Here is a 19,384-nt window from a genome sequence, read left to right as displayed (position 1 = left end):
CATGCAGCATTTAACATGGATATGCATGCATTTTTGGGTGTGTTATATGAAAAGCAGGGCTCTAGTGGCATACCAATGATTGAATTAAGGGTGTGGGGAAACAGCAACACTTCAAGAGCAGGAAAGCTACAAAAGCCATGCCCGTCATAGAGTTAAGGCTGGGAAGTGGGATCATTCCAAGAATAGTGTACAACCATGATGGATGTTTATGTGTCATAAGTGTTGTACCACTGGGCCATTTACAAGGGATAGTCTGGGTGAAATACCAAAGATTACTTCATAAACATAGAAATGACAGTAGCAAATGTGTAATATAGTCGGTGGCTATCAAATCTAACAGATTTGTCCAAGTACATGCTATGCAGCTACTGAATTGTGCATGGTCTATTAGGACTTAACTTTTGGTAGAATTGCAGCTGATTATTTGTGGTGTATTGGGTAAAACATTTCATCTGCTTTTCATTACTGCTGGGATTTATTTGAACAAGTAAATTACAACCTACAAGCCTCAAGTTAGTTCTAAACTTGAACAATGTTACAACAAAGTTGCCAGATTTGCTTGCAAAAAAACTTACCATGCATACTTTTCTTTAGTACTAAAAACGCTTAACTCTCTCAAGCCTCCTCACTACCTATCTTATACCTACCTCATCTTCAACCCACAGAATCATCTATACCCCACTTAGCTGCCCAGCAATTATCCCCATACTCCAATTCTATCTACCAAACCATCCCCTTTGGTCAAATGATAAACAACTGCTTACCATCTACAAACCATAAAGGGCTGCTAGGGTAAGTCTCTATTCCAATAATGTAGCTAGAACTTGGAATGAAACCTGTATATCTCATAACTCCATCTTTTCCAACCATTACTGAAAGACTTTGTCTCTACCTCCTGGCTTTGTCCCTCCATCTCCTCTGGGACATAACTTCTGCTAACATCCCTCATCACCTTCTTACACCTCCCTTTAAAGCCCTACATCACTTAGAGTACTTATTCTCTTCTAATACTTCACTGTAGTCTATTACTTAAACTACTATACCTACTTATAATTTAGGGCCTTTGATCCGCCCCCATTATTTTAGACATTGTCCAGATTTCTTGCACTAAGAGGTTGAGAGGTATGTTGGGCTGATAGGCAGACATCATTTGCCATGGTATTCTTAAACAGAATATATGCAACTGACATAATGCATAAACACACTGATAATTGAAGGCAGGAATGTAAACAGCAGTACAATGATTGAAAAATTAAATTATCTGTGCCTCATCGATCAGTGCCAGATACAACGTTGTTGTTTGTCTTTCAGCTTTTCCTGGCAAGGGGTCGCCACAGCAGAACTCCGGTCCACTAATGATTGGCAGTAGATTTTTACAAAATGCCAAGGTGCCAGCTCGACACTCAACCTTCAACGAAGGCACGCCCATTTATGCATGCATGTCTTTTGAACACTACCCAACTGCGGAGGGGATATGCAGACTCCACACAGAAGGCACTCCCAAGCCCAGCCGAGAATCGAATGGGAGAACATCTTGCTGTGAGGTAACAACGCTACCGCCATACCACCGCGGCATCATCAGTACCAGCTACAACAAATACTCATATTTTTATAAATAATGTCACAATTCAGCTTCATGTTACTATTTGCAAAGGACAAAATTGTGTTGAACAGGTGTAACTCACCTGCATATATACAGTTTAATAACCAGGTATATTTCTGCTTACTGAACTTAAATTTACATGCCCAGTTTACTACAGACAATTTCATCACTGTCCATGAGACCATTATTTAATTTCCGCAGATCTCAACTGTAAAGCCCTCTTGTGGAGAGAAGCCTGCACCCATTACTGGTAGGGGGGTTGCCTTCACAATTCATATCTCTAAATATGGCACCTCCGTGGCCATACTAACCCAAGGAAAAGGGAATGAATGTTTTCTGAGGTAGCAAGTTCATATATGGACTGGGATATTGGGGGTACAACATCTGCATCAGGATATAGAGTGGCACCAGCTATCTGTGTGGGGGGAGTGGATATTCTTCCTACAAAAAACACTTTAAAATTATGCTCAAAACTTTACTTAATGCTGCAAACAAGTGGAGCAGTAGAATACTTTGCAAGTTGGGTTTAGATGACCTTCACCTCCTTGTCTATTGAATCACTATTCATTAATTAGTTATTTGAATTTTTCAAAGTATGACACTGATCTCAAAGGAACATTTTTAGATATTTCCCAAGAGTACATACTCAATAATATGACCACAACATGGATTTAGTTCAAGCAGTCTCACATACGTACACACACACACACACACACACACACACACACACACACACACACACACACACACACACACACACACACACACACACACACACACACACACACACACACACACACACACACAAAGACAGACACACACATGGACAAAATAAGAATGACAACCCCAAAAAGAATTTAGTTCCAATCCAGTTAGGAATTATACAATACGATGCCCATATTTGTAATAATAGAATGAAATATGCAATGACTATTTAAACAGTAAATACAATGAGAATAATATTTGACAAGATAACTGGTAAAGTGATAATAAAAAAACAGTTACATAGCATGGTATCATATTTAACAATGGCTGGGATTTAGAGGCATTGTTCCAAAAATCACATGAAGTACTACTGTAGGAAGGTCAGTTTACATGACCTTAGAAAATGCAACTCAGAGACAGCTTTAGATGCAGTGAGGAAGACCTCATATTGGCTAATTTGGATATCTCTTAACCTCAACTTTTTATTGCCAGTGCTATAAGTGGCTCTGGAATTCCATGGATCTCATTGACACAGGAGACCTCCAATAAATTCTGTCTCTCTTTTACATACACACACACACACACACACACACACACACACACACACACACACACACACACACACACACACACACACACACACACACACACACACACACCCATCCACAGACCCACCCACAGTCTTCTTAGTCTAGTCATACCCCTTCAGACAAACATGCACACCGCCAACTGCTCCACACCACTACATATCCACTGATCTTTGCTAAGCTTACCTGCAGCATAGCCATGCCAATTGACTAAAATGGATGACTGCAGTATTTTGGCTGAGATGATTTTTATGGTTGGCTGTGCTAATTTATACAGCCATTAGATTCTTTGAGTCACTCTGCAGCATAAATTGGGTACCATAGACATTTCTAAGGGACAACACACAGCTAATTAGCATTATCCACTCCCCTGGATTTCATTTGCTCATTGTCTAACAACATGCAGGTGGGACAGCCCAATGTTGTGATTCTTCTGATGATGGAAAATCACTATGGTAGAGCTGTCTCTCAGTAGGAAACAGTTACGGCTAATGGTTGCCCAGCCTGACCACTCATGGTAACCCTTTCTGAATCCCAGGGAATGTGTTGCTTTCTGGGAAGCAGTAATTGAAAAAAAATAAAGCTATAGCTGATGCTCAAATTATTTTAACAAATTTCCCTACACAGTGAGATACAGGTGACAAGGTATGGGCAAAGGAAAAAAATGAGTGATATAAATAAGTAAGGGAAGAATTGTTTACTTATTATTTATTTAAGTTAAGGAAGCTGACAAGACTCTTATGTATAGGTATAGTTTTAAATGGAGGAGGGACGTGACTCAAAATGTTTTGAAGCTAGGAAAGGTGTGTGTACAAATGCAGAGTGTATTATATGGGGTCTGAAGTGAGGGTGCATTAGTGGGTAGGACCTTTAGGTTGTAATGTGAATGTATGGCAGCATACTTGCCTGACAATTTAAAACACTTGTAATATAAGGAGCACAGGAAAAGGTTTGTACTCAGCTGTATGTGAAGCCATTTTACTTTTGCCAGGATTGGGGAGTGGTATTCATGGTATGAGATGCGAGTTATGAAAAGTGTCTGCTTTGAAAATATTTGCATAGAGGAGTATTTTTTTTGAGGTGTCTACTATGAGTGTTTGGCTACATTCAACCTGGGCTAAATGGTTCTCTTTACCTATAGATGCTCTACCTTCAGGTATAAGAAATGTGATATTTTCTAGGACCAGATGAAGAAGAAGAATCTCTTAATTCTGAACTTCATTTCTTCTGTATTCCACTGAAAACTGATTAACTAACCATGCCAAATACTTAGGTACCTGAAGGCTTCAATGTTACTCCTTTACTGTTGTATTGAATGAGCCATTATTTTCTGGGACCAGGGAAAGATTTTGTTGCATACCAAATAACATGGATTTAGTTACAGTGTAGCCGAGTATTGGGTTTCATGTTATTTAGCAAGGATGATAGCTAGAAAAGGTCCTGAGTAAGTATTTCTTTATTCCTGTTGGTGAGGGGTTTACTTATATACTGACGTATTATCTACACACAGAATAATAGATAAGGTAGGGAGAAAGGAAAGAAGTTATTCATAAGAAAAAACAGGAGGGAGTGGAGGGAGAAAAACGTGCCTTTGGGTATGTCTTTTATCAGAGAAAAGGTAGGCCTAATTCTAACTTGGAAGTTTCTGTTTGAAATAAAATCATAACTCTCAACCTCTTATAGCAAGAAATCTGGACAAAGCCATCAATAATGAGGGGACAAAGGCCCAAAAATAGGGACACTTTCTAAATATCGCTCTTACAAACTCAGACATTTGACGGAATACCAGGCTTTGCATTGGCATGGATTTTCTTAATGATATGAAGTCTAAAACTCAAAGGTCTGTCATTATTTTCTGACTTTAACCCTCAATGATTTGCCAGTGATTTGACAGAAAACCACATTTTTATGCATAATGGAATAAAAATATGGGGCACAAATCTGGACATTCTGCGAAAATCTGTACAGTAGAGAGGTATGAAAAATCTTTGTGATTAAAAAGAGTGAGAGAAGTTTTTCTATGATTTTCCTACCATAGGTAGAATAGAGATGAACATAATGTCAGATACAGAGTTTGGTTTCTTTGTTTTTGAAAAAGGTTTTCTGTTGCTTTTTTCTAGATTTTTGAGGATGATGTGATTTAGTGAAACCCTGTAAATAGTGTTTGTGTGTGTGTGTGTGTGTGTGTGTGTGTGTGTGTGTGTGTGTGTGTGTGTGTGTGAGGGGCGAGTATAAGCCCTTTACAGAGTGACACGGTACCAGTTATCAGAATCTTTTGATGAACCATAAACCAATAGTAACTGGTTAGGAGGCTAACTGCTTTGGACTGCATAAGTAGCTGGTTTGCTGGGATTTCATATATTCAGCTTTCTATTGTCTGATTGCCTTTTTTGCTATATTATGAACTGTGATATAACTTTTTTGGTCTTTAGAGTTCCTGAATTTTTTCCAGTAATCCTAGACTTGCTGTCTGAGTTTGAGAGCTTTCAGCTGGTGTTGGGTTTTAGAAAAATATGATGGGGATGGGGAAGAGTTTATTTTGAATGTTGAAGAGCATTTTGATTACCATGTTAGTTCCTGTATCTGGGGACTGGACACTGTAAAGTAGGCAACTAGTCTGTGGAATTATTTTAACTTAGAATTGTCTTGACACTCATGTCTGAAGGTAGAATAGGATGCACTTTCCTGGTGGCTTTGTATGCAAAGGTATATAAGATGGGCCAATTATAATTCATGGGGTGAACCTTCAAGAATGAGAGAGTTTGTAACATTCATTATAATAAGGTTAAGCAGAGTATACTTTCTAGATCTAAGGATTGGATTGGTATGTATATTTAATAGTATGGAAGGCTAAAGTGATTAAGAAATTATTTGATATGGCTTTTGCATACCATTCAACCTCTTACAACAAGTAAACTAGACAAAGCCAAATATAATGGGTGGGTCGGGAGGTCAAAAATCAAGAACAGATTTTAACTATTGTTCTTATAAACTTATAAAGCTGCTAAAATAATGGGTTTTACTTTAGCATGTATTTTCTGAATGATGTGAAGTCTGAAATATAAATGTCTGTCATTATTTAGTGAAATTAATCCCCAATGTTTTGCCTGAAAACCACAAAGAAACAAACCAAAAATATGAGACAAATCCTGGACATTCTGCAAAAATCTGAACAATTCAGAGGTATGCGGGAGCCTAAGAAGTTAATTCTGAAGTTCCCATGAATGGTAATATTTTTGCTGGTAGTTATTGCATTTACAATACTACAATACTTTTTATTTTGAATGTATTCATTGTTGGATAGGATTGGGGGTATACTAGTGCCAAGTGGAGTTTTTCATGTTGTTTATGGGAGTTGGGGGCATTATCTAGTTTGGGTTATGGTCATTGTCGCTTGTCTCATGCATTCAAAAGAGACGATAAAGTGGCATATGAGTTCAAGATATTTATTGTACATAAACATTGTCAGGAACTGTAACTGAAACATTTATATTTATATTAACTGACTCACACATTACTTTAAACACACTTGCATGTGCATCTCCATTCATGCCTGCATTCACTCTGGCTGACTGTACAAAATGGCACTGTTCTAACACGTGCTCAGTATTTATACGTACTTGCTATCTAGCTACAGTGGCTCAAAGGGAACATTACACATAATGATCTACATCCTCCCTCTTTGAGTTGTTCAACATGCAATAGTAGAACAAGACAATATACGCTAGATAACATTTCAGTATTAATAACAATCAAATTCAGTTCCAAGTCACTGTGTATTTTGGATTGGGTTTGGAAATTCTACCCGATCTGGTTACATAAAAGCTTTGACTGGGTTTAGCAACAAGGACAGTCTCTGGGGAATTCTTCTCAGTAGGAACTTCAAGGATAACATCAGGATTACTTGAGGAAAATATACTGTCCTGCAGAATGGGAACAAGTGTAAGGTCACTCTGAGAAATAGTCTTTGGCACAGGCAATCTGCTGTCTCACTGGCTCAGAAACTGGAAGTTTATGTCTTCATTTTCTTCTAAATTCCATTCCCTCTGATTGAACAGTATAGGATTTTGGTTCCTCACAGACATTTTTGATAATACCCACTTGGTCGTATCCTTTAATTGTTTGCATCCTTACGGTTTCTCCTTGTCTTATTGGTCTAAGAGGTTTGCTAGATTTATCGTAGTACAACTTTTGTGACTGATGTTTCTTCAAAAGTTGAGTTTTTCATATCTCTCAGCTGTACAGATTTTTGCAGAATGTCCAGATTTTTGCCTCATATTTTTGGTCCATTTTTCATAAAATTGTGCTTTAGCAAATGTAGTGGCAAATTATTAAAGACTGAAGTTGGAAAATAATGACAGCCATACCTCTCCGCTGTACAGATTTTCGCAGAATGCCCAGATTTTGGCATCCTATTTTGGTCTGTTTTTGATATATTTCTGTTTTTTGGCAAGTTAGGCGTAAAACATTACATATCGCAGTTAAAAAATAATGACAGACATTTGAGTTCCAGACTTCATATCCTTCAGAAAATTCATGCTAATGCAAAACCTCCTATTCTATCAACTTTCTAAGCTTGTAACATAAATATTTAAAAATTGTCCATATTTTTGGGCCTTTGCCCCACTTTTATTTATTCCTTTGTACAGATTTCTTGCTCTAAGAGGTTGAGAGGTATGGTTTTGATGACTTTGTTGTTCTTTGCATTTGGAATCAACAGTTGTTTACTGATTGGTAAGGCTGTTCTCGTCTGTTTACACAGTAATCTCTGAGCTGGTGAACCAAGCAAGTTATCTCAGGGAATGTTTCTGAGATTGAGAAGGTTAAGGAAAACATTGGTACCATCTCTCTTAGATTTCTCTAACAAACATTTTGCACTTTGGGTTGCACGCTCAGCTAATCCATTGGACTGTGGATACTCAGGACTACTAGTAACATGGGCAAAGTTCCAATCCTCAGCAAATTTCTTGAACCGCTGACTGGTAAACTGCATACCATCGTCAGATACAACTTTGTATGGACTACCATGCACAGAAAAATGTCTCTTCAATTTTGTAATGACAGTGCTGGATGTTAGATTAGGAAGAAGGTCAATTTCAAACCAGTTCGAGTAAGCGTCTACTAACATTAAATAATGTTGATCATTTCATTTGAAAATATCAGTAGCAACTGTCAACCATGGTAGTTCAGGAATCTGGTTTAGCTGAAGTTGTTCCTTTTGTTGGTGTGGTTTATTACTATTACAAATAGAACATGCTAGAGTTTCCTTCTCTATATCTTTTGACATAGAAGGCCAAAATACTATGCCTCTTGCCCTTCTTTTGGTAGAATCAGTACCCGGGTGCCCATGATGTAAGATCTGAATATATTTCTGTTGTAATGCTGTAGGAATAACTACTTTAGGACCTTTCATGATGATACCAACTTCCATCATGAGCTCGTCTCAGTAAGGAAAATATTTCTGGACATCAAGTGGCAGACTGCTTTGTTGCACTGGCCATCCTTGATTAATAACATTAGTCAGCTTCTGCAGAACAGGATCTAGAGCTGTGTAATGTCTGAGTTCATCAAGAAGTGTTAAGGAAAAATTTTTGACTTTGTGAATTCCAAGTCTAGTTTTTCATTGTCATGCTGTTCTGTGGTTTGTTGGGGTGCTCTCGACAAAGCATCTGCAAGGTATAAATATTTGCCTTTTGTGTAGACAATATTGAAACTGTACTTTTGCAATTTTAACATCATGAGTTGCAAACATGCTGGGGCTGAATGTATTGGCTTTTTTAGAATTGTCTATAGAGGTTGGTGATCAGTCTTTATTTGAACAGCTTTTCCATAAATATAATCATTGAACTTCGTACATGCGAACACTACTGCCAAAAGCTATTTTTCAATTTGCGCATACTGAATCTCAGTTTGAGTTATAATTCTGGATGCATAGGCTACTGGTATGCCTTCTTGAAGACATGCTGCACCAAGACCATATTTTGAAGCATCGCATGAAAGAGTTACTGGTTTGCGAATATCATTGTATCTCAAAATGGGTAGACAAGCAATTTTCTGTTTCAAAACTTCAAACGCTCTGTGCTGTTGTTCTAACCAGGAACAGTTTACATTTTTGTGTGCCAACTCACACAACTGTGCTGAAAGTTCACTGAGGTCTGGGATGAACTATCTTAAATAGTTGATCATACCAAGACAACACTGCAAAGATGTGACATCATCTAGAACTGGCCTCTCAAGAATTGCTATTTGCTTAGCCAGATCTGGTTGTAACCCAGAACTGATAAACAAATGACCCACATAAGTAGCTTCTCTCAGCTTGAATTTACATTTCTGAGGATTCAGTTTAAGATTTACTTTACATGCACGGTCTAGAAATTTCTTACGGTTTCTGTCATGCTCGTCTTCACCATTGCCCCCTACAATAATGCTGTCTACTATGATAGCAAATGGCTAACCTGAAAAAAATTTGTTCCATTGCATGTTGAAAGACTTTACTGACAGAATTTATCCCAAATGGCATTCTCAAAAACATGTACCTTCCAAATGGCGTACTGAAAGTAGTTAATAATGAACATTTGTGATCCAGCAAAATTTGCCGAAACAAACTTTTTGCATTGAAGAATGAAAAAATAGTGGCATTTGGCATGAGATCTGCTACTTCTTCTACTGTGCACAATGGATGATGAGGACGTTTAAGTGCTTTATTTAAATCTCTCAGATCAATACATATTTGTATATCATCTGAGCTTTTCTTATGAGCTACAACCATGCAGGATACCCATTCGTTTGGCTCTTTTACTGGAGATATCACACCTAAATTCACCATTTTGTTTAGTGCTGTTTTTACTTTGCTCTGCATTGCTACTGGAATCTTCCTTGCTGGTCAAACAGCTGGGCTTACTTCATAGTTTAACCTTATGGAATACGTGACTGGTAGCTTGCCAAGCTCATCGTTGAAAATATCAGTATATTCATGGAAAATATTCTGTATAAAACTGTCATGTTTGTTCAGACTTATATGGTAGACCTCCTTATTGAATGACATCAGTCCCATTCTCAAACTATCTTTGAGGCCTAACAATGACTGCACATGTCTTTTGACTATGTAAAACTGCAAACCATAGCTGTTCCCAGCAGAATGGCATGTGAGACCTACTGCACCATCAGTTTGAATCTCTTCACTACCATAATCAACTAGCTTTGCACACATTGCTGAATCAAGTTTCTCACCAGCTCTTACTCTGGCAAATATTTGTGCTGATATAACATTGCACCTAGACCCAATATCAACTTTAAGTTCTATAGGTTTTCAATTAATCCGAACAGTACAAAATATTTCACTCTGCCAGCAACTGATAACACAGTAGGCTATCAAGTTCATCAGGCTGAGATATGCCATCAACATAAAAAGTTTGCTTGTGGCTTTCTAACTGATCTACTTGCTTCTTTGGATGCTCTCTTTTTAATAAAAGATTGCAGCACTTTAGACTTACAAAACCTTTTGAAATTACTCCACTTTTTACATTTGTGACATTGCTGACCAAAAGCTAAGCACTTTTCTTGTTTAGGTTCATGGCTACCTCCACAATTAAAACAGGTAACAATAAGATTGTTTGTATCTGCCCCTTTCAGTTTATGGTTAAAATTGGGTATTGCCACATTCTTCAACTTATATCTATTATTTATCTTAGCTTTGTGTCTCGCACTATCGACATTCACACTAGTAGACACTGTATGCATGCTTTTTCATTTGTGAGTATATTTGCTTGTATATTTGACAAATCTCTAATGCTTTGCTCAATGTTAAATCACTATTTCAAAGCAAAATCTTTGTCACTGCATCATTATTAACACCACACCCAAGTCTGTCCTTTATCAACTCATCTCGCAACTCACCAGATCTGCGCATTTTTGCATTATTTCTCAAGTCAGTAATGCATGTTGCTATAGTTTCATCTGGCGTTTGATTTCTTGTGTAAAATATGAGCCTTTCCAATGTAATATTCATTTGAGGGTTACACATTTCTCTAAATTTACATTTTTGGCACTCAGGAACTTCCCATGTTTCAGCCTATATCACAATATGGCAGTTACTTCTCCCCCTTCCCTGCATATACGGCAGGTGCATGCACAAATGAACGTTCCCTCTCAATGGATTCTGAGACTGCTAAATTAAGAAGTATGACTGCCTTTGCATGTGTCTTTATCAGAAAAAGCAGCCTGTATGAAGATATATTCTTGTTCAAACACTCTCCAATTCTCAATAATATCATTATCAATACCAGCAGTTCAGGTCTGCAAAATCCCTTGCCATCAAAACAAAATAGGTTTAAACATAATCATAGATCAGGTACTTGTAATTATGCACAAATGCACAACAGTCTCTTTGAAAACATTTCACTTTGACACTGCAAACACTGAACATTCCAGGAACACTTCAAATAGCTTTCGTTAATGGGAAAATATAGTACTTTGAGAAAAAATGCAGTTGGTTTAGCCCTTTTGTACATCTTAAACATTTCAGAAGTTATTTCAGATACTTTTGTACTTATTTTGAATACTTTTATCAGTATGTCGTAATTTTGAATATTTCATTTATTTCAGTAATTATTTTGAATGTTTTGAATGCTTCATCAAATGCGAGGTGACTGAAAAATCATCTAAATGAATTTAAGTACCTTTGAATAATCACTGACAGCTGTGAGTTCACTCCTGCATGTTTCTCCATTTCTAACTGCATGCCTCATAACTTATGTACTGCTTCAACTTCAGATCCCTTTCTGTCTCCAAGTTGTTTTAGATACGCCACTTCTGACACCATGTCACTTTAGACATGACACTTCTGACACCATGTTGCTTGTCTCATGCATTCAAAAGAGACGATAAAGTGGCGTATGGGTTCAAGATATTTTGTGTGCATAAACATTTACTTCAAACACACTCACATGTGCATCTCCATTCATGCCAGCACCCACTCTGGCTGACTGTACAAAATAGCAGTGTTCTTGTACATGCTCAGTACTTATATGCATGTGCTATCTAGGTACAAGTGGCTCAAAAGGAACATTACACATAATGATCTGCCGTCAGTATATTCTTGGGCTTGTGCACACAGTTATATTGGTAAGGTAGATTAGCAAAGGATCATCCTTCCCTTACTGGACTTTTACTACGTCTGACATTGAATATATATTTGTAGCCAAGAAAAAATATTTTATGTTCATTTTTAACCTAGGATTATCTTATTGCTACAGTACTGGGAAAGAGGTAATTGAGAAATTTGCCTAGCTGTTCTAATTTGGTCTGTTACCTTGTTTAGAGTGCATATCTTTTTGGGGGGGGTAAAGGCTGCCAGCCCAGCTAGTTGGAATTTTGTAAATAATTCTATGTCATTTGTGAATAGTAATATGATTTGTATGCTTGTGTTACAAATTTTAGAAAACTATATGTTATGTGTATATTAAACTACTGGTGCAGAAGTGTGTGTTAAATTGTATGTTCAACACACACTTCTGCACCAGTAGAAGTATGTGTTGAACTGTATGTTCTGTACTGAGCTTCAGGAATGTAACCACAGTGTACTCTGCTGGAAAAGAGCTGAAATGTGTATAAACTATATGCCTGTGCAAATGCATGTTTTCATGGTAGAAGATGGAACATACAGAGTTAACTTGCAAACTCGGAGAAAATAAGTGAAGAGTTTTATGATGTGTTATAAAGTTAGTTAATACAGCAAGAAGACAGGATGTCTACAGCTAGAAATTATTTCTATTGTCTAGAAACAGAGATAATTACAGGTTTCAAATGTAAAAGTGTTTAACTGTTTTACGACTTCCAGTTCTAGGAAAACTTCTGAGAGATAAGTATTTTTCACAGAGAAATGTTAAATTCTGTTGGTATTTGTTAGCCTGGGAATTGATGGCAGAGGTGACAAAGAATGATGTAATCTGAGATAACCCAACAGTAATTTTTTATAGTAACTTAAGAACTATCTCTGACATTGAGCCTGTGCATTTTGTGTTTGTCTTTGGACCTAGAAACATTCACCCAGCACTTCTGGCTGTGTGTTGCTCTGTAAGTAAGAGTTAGATTACAGTTATTTCTCTTAGAGCTAGATAGGAACTTAGTAAGATTAGTTTAGATGTTTTCTGTATTTATGTGAGACTGTCCTGCAATGTTGTTTTTAAATATTTCCTGTGATTCTGAACTCTGTTGTCACTGTGTTGAGCTATTGAGTATTACCTTGTTCTTTTATTATTTTATTAAATATATTTAAACTTTTTAATTGTGACTGGTTTGTTTGGAGATATTTAAGCTCTTAGCGTACTTGCATATGTATTTGGTGGCACTGTACGACCACTCTTACATAGCCTTAAAAGTCTTGGAAACACTTACCATTTGGATAATAGTAACATTACACAGTAGAATTGGTCACAATTTGGAAAGGGCCTTATAGTAGCTGATAAGAGTGGTTGGTGGCAGCTGGTACTATCTTATAGTCTGGGCAGAAGTAGGCATAGCTAGTGAACCTGTGCCAGCATTCCCCAGGAGTGTCTGTGTGTTTGTATATAAATCAAATCTCAAAGTGTGTGTGTGTGTGTGTGTGTGTGTGTGTGTGTGTGTGTGTGTGTGTGTGTGTGTGTGTGTCTGGGTGTGTGTGTGTGTGCGTGCGCGCACACCAGCTACTTGGGCAGGGACATAAAGCATTGGTTGGACAGACAGGGTGCTGGAGGTTTTGACTTGACCACTCGGTCGATCTTAACCCTATAGCTGTGCCAGTGGGGAGTCTTATTGTGGATCTGGAGAGAGAGGGAGAAACCAGCCCCAGACTGACTGTGATGTCTGTGTGCTCTTAAGGGAAATTGTATTTTACTGTGTGTGTACTTGTTATCCTCCCAATGTGCACATCCCTCACTGGTGCTAGTGGTGAGGATTGAGGCTCCTTGATTACTGAGCCAGTGCAGGGGTGTCACATATTAATTGTTTGGCAGTGGTGGGATAGCCACATCACAAATGAATTGGTTGATTGTGGTGAGATAGCCACATATTATATTAATTGGCCTGTAGTGGTGTGGATATTGAATTCCTGTAGCTTGTGTACAGTGGTCACTGAAGGTGTTTTGTTTTTGTACTCTAAATCAACCAGGCAGTGAACATTCAGAGTTCATATCACAATTGTTTTATTTTTTTTTAGCTTAGTTAGTCAGGGAGAGCAGACAAGCATGTCAGCAGAGGAGTATGGCAAGCTGACAAGGAGCCAGTGGGCTGAGATGTGCCAGGCTAAAGGACTGGTGCATGCTAACCTGACTAAAGCAGATATGACTGCAGCTTTAGTCATGACTGCATCAGAGAATAGCAACCAGGAGGACAATCAAACTGGCCATGGGGATGTACAACTCTCAGAAAATGGACAGCTCGACCTTTCCACAGAGGACTTCAAAATCCATCTGGAGAGACTTGAGCTAGAGGCCAAGCATTTGGAAATAGAGGCAGCAGAGAGATTGAGGCATCTATAGACTGAGGAAAATCAGAAACTGATACACCTGGAACTGAGGAGAAGGAGAGGCAGAGGCAACATGAAAAGGAGATGCTGACTCTTTTCCAGTCATGGAGGTAATGGGGAAGGGAGTAACCAAACCCCAGAAGCAACAAAGGTGAGTACATTTCTTCCACAATTTACAGATGGGGATAATTTTAATAGTTTCATTCATATGTTTGAGAGGGCATGTAAACAATATAATGTTGACCAAGGGCTCTGGGTAGGGTTCCTGACCCCCTTAATCCATGGTAAAGCTGTAACTGCTCTTTCCAAAGTGTCTGATAATAACTGCTTAAATTATAATGTCGGAAGGAATTGTTTGCTAAAATTTTTTTAAGTTAACACCTGAAGCTTATAGGAAAAGGTTTTGTGAGCATAGATGCAAGTTAGATGAAAGTGTGTGTGAATATGTTGCTGAACTAAGCACTTATTTTCATAGGTGTGTGTGTGGATGCCAGCTCACCACTTGTAAAGAGATGGCAGACCTTTTGGTGAGGGAACAAGCCATTAGCTCTTTGCCTGAGGACATGAGAATCTGGTTAGCTGATAGACAATGCAATACGGTAGATGAGTTGAGGAAGAAGGGAGACCTATACCTAGCAAGCAGGACATCATGCTGCTCATGGGTCTAAGCGAACCCAGGGTGGGCAGCCCAGACTGCCCCAACAGAGTCCGCCAGTAGCAGGGGAAGGCACTAGTCCCGGTACACATCCAGGACCTAGGGTTAAATATTTTAAATGCAACTAGTGGGGCCATGTAGCATACAGTTGTCCACGGAGGCAAGGTGGGGAACAAAAGATGGGAGAGCCAGTAAGTAGGAATGACAAAATGCCAACATTAGGTTGTCTCAAGGCAACAAGGGTACCAAACCACCACAAGAGGTTATATCCTTTCTTAGTCAATGAGAAAAAGACCATGGCTAAGAGAGAAACAGCCTCTGACCTAAGCATTGTGAAGCCTGCAATGGTTACAGAGAAGCACTACTTGCTTGGGCAGTCTACTCCAGTCAGAGCTTTAGGAGAGACCCCATTCCAAATACCTTTGGCTAGGGTTCTCCTTGACTGAGAGGGTGGAAAAGGAAGCAAGAAAGTAGGTGTGTTTGAGGATATCCCTGCATATGTCCTGATAGGGAATGGTTTTGATAATGCAGTAGCATTTGTTCATGCAGTTACACACAGTCAGGCTTGAAGACAAGCATGTGGATCTGGTAGCCTGGGGGAGACCCAGACAAATGGCATACTTGCAGCCAGGACTGGTGAGGTGATTACTTCAAGGAGGGAGATACCCTATAGCGGTGAGACTGAAGGTGAGCCACAGCTGCTTATGGGCACTGATGTTCCCTTGGACAGAGTGACTGCAAGGGTAGAGGTGAGTAGCAGTACCCAGGCTGACAGTGAGGCACCACTGGCAGAGGATGCCAGACTTCCTATGGAAGGGGAACTGGGAAGGGTTACAAAGAGAGAGCTGAGACAGGCTCAGCTCTCAGGACCTACATAACAAGGCCTGAGGGAGGTAGCTAGTGAGGCACCTGATTCTCAAGGGAAGGGGGAATCTGTATACTGGGACAAAGGGTTACTGTACTGAGAGTGGACATCTGAGGGAGGGCTAGAGGATGAGAGAATACAGCAGTTGGTACTGCCTAGAGCCTACTGTCTGGCACTTCTAGCCATAGCCCATGATATTCCCTTTGCAGGCCATATGGGTATAAAATGTACAAAGAGATATATTATGCAGAACGTCTATTGGCCTGGGATTTCCAGAGATGTAACAGGGTGCTGCAGGACCTGTGAGCAGTGCCAAAAGGTAGGCAAGGCAGGAGACAAGGTGAAAGCTCCTTTGATGCCTTTGCCTGTAACTGAGGAGCCATTTCAGAAGGTAGCTATAGATATTGTGGGGCCTCTGAGTACCCCAAGTTCCACAGGGAAAAAGTATATCCTAGCATTATGCTACTAGATACCCTGAGGCAGTGGCTCTGTCCTCCATTGAGGCAGAAAAGGTAGCAAATGCTTTATTAAAGATTTTCAGCATGGTAGGTTTCCCAAAGGAAATACTGACTAATAGAGGTGCCAGTTTCATGTAAGACCTGCTGACTTGTCTGTGGAAGCACTGTCGGGTGAAGCACCTAAAGACCACCCCCTACAATTCCCAGACTAATGGTCTTGTTGAGAGGTTAAACTCTACACTCAAGATAATGCTACAGGCATTTGCAAACCAGTTTAAGAGGGATTGGGACAAATATTTGCCCCGTCTGTTGTTTGCTAACAGAGAGGTTCCCCAGGAATCCATAGGTTTTTCACCCTTTGAGTTGCTGTATGGGCATAGGGTGAGGTGGCCTCTAGACTTAATTTGAGATGAGTGGGAGGGTGAGTGTGAATCTCACAAGGAGTCTGTTGTGGCATATGTCCTAAACCTCAGGACAAGGCTCAGGGAACTCATGGGCTTGGCCCAGGAGAACCTGGCAGAAGCCCAACAGCATAAAAATGCTCTGGTATGACAGGAATGCTCGAGCTAAAGAGTATGCTGTAGGGCAGCAGGTAATGGTTCTCATTCCTGTCAGACACAACAAGCTGCAGGCAGCCTGGGAGGGATCCTACAAGGTGGTAAGGAAGGTCAGTGATGTTAACTACATGGTAGAACTGCTAAGCAAGAGGCAGGAGCACAAACTGTACCATATTAACATGATGAAACCTTACCATGAAAGGAAGGCCTTTGTGCTGAGTATTTGCAGTGGATTGCAGGAGGAGTCTGAGGGGGATCTGGGGACTGATCTCCTCAATGAGGCTCGGACTGACACCTCAGTGGAGGGGGGTATCAATCTTCCAGCAGTTTTCCCTTACCCAGGTTCAAGAAATCCAAGCAGTGTTACAGGAGTTTGGGGACATGTTCACTGGGAAATCAGGGTGCATCCACCTAGTGCAACACCATGTGGATACCATGACTCCAAAGGCCTATTAAGCAGGCCACTTATAGGGTGCCTGAGAGAGTCAAATAGACACTGAGGGAGGAGATACAGAGAATGTTGGGATTAGGGGTAATTCAGGAGTCCAGCAGTAACTGTTTTATGGCTTCCAGTTCTAGGAAAACTTCTGAAAGATGAGTATTTTTCATAGAGAAATGTTAAATTCTGTTGGTATCTGTTAGCTTGGGAACTGAAAGCAGAGGTGACAAAGAATGATGTAATCTGAGATAACCCAGCAGCAATGTTTGATAGTAACTTAAGAACGATCTCTGATAGTGAGTCTGTGCATTTTCTGTTTGTCTTTGGATCTAGAAACATTCACCCAGCACTTCTGCCTGTGTGCTGCTTTGCAAGTAAGACTTAGATTACAGTGATTTCTCTTAGAGGCAGATAGGAACTTAGTAAGATTAGTTTAGATGTTTTTTGTATTTATGTGAGACTGTCCTGCAATGTTATTTTAAATTTTTTTCTGTGATTCTGAACTATGTTGTCACTGTGTTGAGTTTTTGGATATTGTCTTGTTCTTTTATTATTTATTATTAAATATATTTAAATCTTTTAATTGTGGCAGGTTTGTTTAGAGATATTTAAACTTTGAGTGTACTTGCATATGTATTTGGTGACACTGTACAGGTCACTCTCAAATAGCCTTAAAAGTCTTGGACACACTTACCGTTTGGATAACAGTAACATTACACAGTAGAACTGGTCACCCATTGGGAAGGGCCTTATAGTAGTTGATAAGAATGGTTGGTAGCAGCTGTTACTACTTTATGGTCTGGGCAGAAGTGAGGCATAGCTAGTGAACCTGTGCCAGCCTTCCCCAGGAGTGTCTGTGCGTTTGTATATAAATCAAATCTCAAAGAGTGTGTGTGTGTGTGTGTGTGTGTGTGTGTGTGTGTGTGTGTGTGTGTGTGTGTGTGTGTGTGTGTGTGTGTGTGTGTGTGTGTCTTTGGATCTAGAAACATTCACCCAGCACTTCTGCCTGCGTGCTGCTTTGCAAGTAAGACTTAGATTACAGTGATTTCTCTTAGAGGTAGATAGGAACTTAGTAAGATTAGTTTAGATGTTTTTTGTATTTTATGTGAGATTGTCCTGCAATGTTATTTTATATTTTTTTCTGTGATTCTGAACTATGTTGTCACTGTGTTGAGTTACTGGATATTGTCTTGTTCTTTTATTATTTATTATTAAATATATTTAAATCTTTTAATTGTGGCAGGTTTGTTTAGAGATATTTAAACTTTGAGTGTACTTGCATATGTATTTGGTGACACTGTACAGGTCACTCTCAAATAGCCTTAAAAGTCTTGGACACACTTACCGTTTGGATAACAGTAACATTACACAGTAGAACTGGTCACCCATTGGGAAGGGCCTTATAGTAGTTGATAAGAATGGTTGGTATCAGCTGTTACTACTTTATGGTCTGGGCAGAAGTGGGGCATAGCTAGTGAACCTGTGCCAGCCTTCCCCAGGAGTGTCTGTGCATTTGTATATAAATCAAATCTCAAAGTGTGTGTGTGTGTGTGTGTGTGTGTGTGTGTGTGTGTGTGTGTGTGTGTGTATGTGTGTGTGTGTGTGTGTGTGTGTGTGTCAGCTACTTGGGCAGAGACACAAAGCACTAGTTGGACAGAGAGATTGCTGGAGGTTTTGGCTTGACCACTGGCTGACATCTTTACCCTATAAGTGTGCTAGTGGGGAGTCTTACTGGGGATCTGGAGAGAGAGTGAGAAACCAGCCCCAGACTGACTGATCTCTGTGTGCTGTTAAGGGAAATTATACTTTACTCTGTGTGTACTTGTCATCCTCCCAATGTGCACGTCCCTCACTGGTGATAGTGGTGAGAATTGTGGCTCCTTGATTACTGGGCCAGTGCAGGGGCATCACAGGGGGAAATGCAGGGTTAGGGATTGGCAGGAAAGGTAACCCAATGTTTGTTTTTTTAGGTTGGTGTTAACAGCCGCAAAGAAAATCGGGTTGAGTTTGGG

The 19,384-nt window shown here is 39.5% G+C and overlaps 1 protein-coding gene across 3 annotated transcripts in view; it reads right to left on the bottom strand.

Moving 5' to 3' along the window:
• Positions 1-19,384, bottom strand: part of LOC122793216 (prostaglandin reductase 1-like) — a 401,739-nt gene that overhangs the window by 84,020 nt on the left and 298,335 nt on the right. The window lies entirely within an intron of this gene.

Source organism: Protopterus annectens, chromosome 2.part0 (genome assembly GCF_019279795.1).
Source record: "Protopterus annectens isolate FY-2018-M chromosome 2.part0, PAN1.0, whole genome shotgun sequence".
NCBI classification, from domain to species: Eukaryota; Metazoa; Chordata; order Ceratodontiformes; family Protopteridae; genus Protopterus; species Protopterus annectens.
This window is presented reverse-complemented; position numbering and strand designations above follow the sequence as displayed.